At 31.0% G+C, this 3,824-nt stretch overlaps 1 non-coding gene across 1 annotated transcript; it reads left to right on the top strand.

Annotated features, from left to right (window-relative positions):
* Positions 1 to 980: 980 nt before the first annotated feature.
* LOC139860646 (small nucleolar RNA R71) lies at positions 981 to 1,087 on the top strand. The gene has a single exon (XR_011763276.1). It is a non-coding gene; the product is annotated as a small nucleolar RNA R71 (small nucleolar RNA).
* Positions 1,088 to 3,824: the final 2,737 nt, after the last annotated feature.

Genomic DNA, 3,824 nt, shown 5'->3' with positions numbered 1-3,824 from the left:
ATGGTTTAACATAAGGTTTAGCCTTAACTGTGTTATCTTCATTAACCTTTTCAACTATCGGTTATGTTTCCTTTTCTTGCTCAGACTGTGGTTCTTGTGGAGTAGGAATATCGTTATCAGAAATTACAGGTATTTCAGGTGGTTTAAGTGTAATACCACTTCTCGTGGTAATGGCTTTAGCTGTTTCATTCTGGGGGTTAGCATTTGTATCGCTATGTAGACTTCCTGGTTTTCTTTCACCTATCAACCTTGCTAGGTTGCTTACTTCTTATCCCAAATTTTGAATAGAAGCTTGATGATTTCTAAATGCTTGAGCATTTTGTTCATTAGTTTGTTTCTGAGATGTGAAAAACTGTGTTTGAGATTCAACTAGCTTCGACATCATGTCTTCTAGATTTGGCTTTTTATCATCGGTTTGTGGTGATTTATTTTGAAAAATAGGTCTTTGCTGATTGTAAGTATTGTTAGATACTTGTTGATTGCTAGGACCTTGTTGATTGTTGTATGGAACATTTCGGTTATAATTCTGATTTTGATTGTAGATTGGTCTTGGCGGTTGATAATTATTCTGATAATTATTTTCAGGCCTTTGGTTCATGTATGAAACATTCTCTCTTTGTTCCATTGTTTGTTCAATACTGAGACAATCTTTTGTCAAATGTGGTCCTCCACACTGCTCACAACTAATTCTTATTGAGTGAATATCTTTAGTCATCTTTTCCATTCGTCTCTCGACAGCATCTATCTTTGCAGAAATGGAATCAAAGTCATGGCTAGAATCGGCTCTAGCTGCTTTAGATGATCTAACGATGTCTTTTTCTTGATGCCACTCATGTGAGTGGGAAGCAGTGTTATCAATAATTTTGTAAGCTTCAATTGCGGTGTTCTTCATAATGGAACCACCAGCTGCTATGTCGATGTCTTTTATTGTAGTGATGTCGCATCCTTGGTAGAATATTTGTACTATTTGATAAGTTTCTAAACCATGTTGTGGACATTCTCTTAATAACTTTCCAAATCTTGTCCATGCTTCATATAGAGTTTCATTTGGCTTTTGCGTGAACGTAACAATTTCTCCTTGAAGTCTCACGGCTTTAGATGCCGGAAAGAATTGTTTAAGAAATTTTTCAACTAAAACGTCCCATGTATCAATCGCCCCTTCAGGTAACGATTCTAACCAATCTTTGGCTTCTCCCTTTAAAGTCCAGGGAAATAACATGAGATATATCTGTTCATCCTCTACTTCTCTAATTTTAAATAGAGTACAGATCTTAATAAAGGTTCGAAGATGTTCATTTGGATCTTCCTTGGGCCACCACTAAATTGGCATTGATTAGTTACCATGTGTAGGATTTGTCCTTTGATTTTATAATCTGGCGCATTAATGTCTGGTTGAGTAATTGCATGACCTTGGCCAGTGCGTTTAGCTCTTATTCGGTCTTTCATACTTAGAGGTTCCAGATTCTCCATGATTGAATTTGTTGAATCTGAATCACTAGAGGATTCTGATTTAATGGTTCCTTCCTCGACAATCTCTGGATAAGTGATTTGTGGTTCAGGAGGAATGATTAGTGGTTCAAGATCTCTGAATTGTCCCTGGATATCCTCCGGATTCTTAATTGTGAGGTCGGGTTCAAAAAATGGATTATCGGAAATTTGAATTGGAGTACTTGGTCGACTAGATGACGACTCTAAAGAAAAATCAACGGCGACAATATTGGCTAGATGTCTTGATCGAGTTACAGGTGGTGAACGTATGAAAGGTGGTGAACGTTTTGCTCGGTGCATTCACTGAATATCCTATTAGTTATAAAAGATAAAAATTATATAAGTTATCAAATTAATAGACTTTTCTGATTTTGCCCACGTTTCGAATAGCCAATAGATGCAGCAGGTAGCCAGGACCCTTTAAATCGGAAGTCCACAACTCGCCACTAACAAATCCAACTATTACTACGAACCAGAAAATTTTGGATGTCTATCAATTTAACCGCTTAAAATAATTTTTCGTTTTGAAATTTTAGAGAAGAAATAGAAAAATCTATGTCCTAAAAACTAGAGCTTCGAGAAATAAGAAAGAAAAAGAGCGCGTCGAAAAACGTCGAAAAATAAAAGGTCAAAAAATAATAAAAAGAACGTAGCGTGTTGAAACTTAAAAGTCTAAAAACTAAGAATTAAAAGTTACGTCTAAAGGTATTAAAGCTTAGCGAAATTCTATATCCAAAACGGCAATAACTTAAAAAGTACTAAAATCTTAAAACGGCGTCGCAAAATTCTAAAGCACCTAAATCTTAGTCTAAAGAAAAAGCACTTAAGGGATTTTACGGCAAAGTCTAAAAATCTAGAAATATAAAATACTACGGCAAAATACTAAGTTATGAACTAATTACGAACGAAAAATATACAATTTAAGAATAAAAGATTAAAAAGATATGAAATATGAAAAGATATAAAAAGTGATAAAATTATTTATTTTTATAAAAATATTATTTTTATATTTATTTTATAAAAGTATTAATTTTTATATATTAATAAAACTAATTAAACTTAAAAAAACAAATTAACTAAAACTAATACTAAATAATATAATAATTAACCCTAATTATAATTAATAATAATAATAATAATAATTAAAACGTAACCCTAACCTGCAAGCTGAGGTACCGGGGCTGTCAAATCAATCCATGCGATCGCATGGATTGTGTGTAGGATTTTCATGCAGTCGCATGGATTCGGTTTCCAGGTCTGTTTAGATGGGCTGCTACAGTGTCGGGCCGTATTCTCTTTTTTTTTTTTAATTTTTTTAATTTTCTGTTTCATATTTATATAAAGTATTTATATAAAATAAATAAAAACTTAAATTTAAAAACTAAAATAAAAATAAAAATACTTTATAATTTTATATATTTTGAACAACTCTTAAAAATATATATATTTTGTTTTTCTTTTTATATGTTTGTATTTTTAAAATTTAAAACGTATTTTTACAAAAAGAAATTAAAGTTAATAAAAATCTTTTTTTTATATAGCGTTTCGCTCTGGCGTTTAAGAGAGATCCCTGGCAGAAAAATTACTTGATGTGCGTAGAGGTGTATACGAAATAGTTATATTTTTACTACGAAATACTATTAAATACGATACAATTTTACACAAGTTATTTATTTATTTATAGAGTGAAAATACCTAAACCTTGCTACAATACTTATAGGCAGTGTACCTAATCATACAGTGGTGTAGTTTTTAGTAAGTCCGGTTCGTTCCACAGGGATCTAGCCAAGTTTAACGCTATATTTGAAACTAAATTTGTATATATATATATATATATATATATAAATATAAGTAGTATTATTATTATAAAAGGGGGATTTTACCGTTTAATGACCGATTTGTCGATTTTAAAACTTTAGTTGCAATTAAAACCTAATGTAAAATATTAAAAATAAATATAACTTAATTTAAAGCGTAAAATAAATGACAATAATTAATGTGCGATAAATTAAAGTGCGATAAATAAAATGACAATAAATAAAATTGTGATAATTAAAAAGTACGATAATTAAAAGTGCAATTAAATAAAATGACAGTAAATAAAAGTGCGATGAAATATGAAATAAAGGAATTATGTTTATTTAAACTTCCATAATCATGATGTTTGACGTGTTGATTTTAGTTTATTACCATGGGTTAATTGTCCTTTGTCCTGAATTATTCAATATGTACATCTGGTTTTTGTCCATAACAGTCCATCAGTCATAAATATAAAGTGCGAGTGTCCTCGTCAAATTATCCTTATATCCGAAGTCAAATATTCCAACTAATTGGGG

Source organism: Rutidosis leptorrhynchoides, chromosome 7 (assembly GCF_046630445.1).
Source record: "Rutidosis leptorrhynchoides isolate AG116_Rl617_1_P2 chromosome 7, CSIRO_AGI_Rlap_v1, whole genome shotgun sequence".
Lineage (NCBI taxonomy): Eukaryota > Viridiplantae > Streptophyta > Magnoliopsida > Asterales > Asteraceae > Rutidosis > Rutidosis leptorrhynchoides.
Note: the sequence above shows the minus strand (reverse complement) of the source record. Positions and strands in the feature narration are given on the sequence as shown.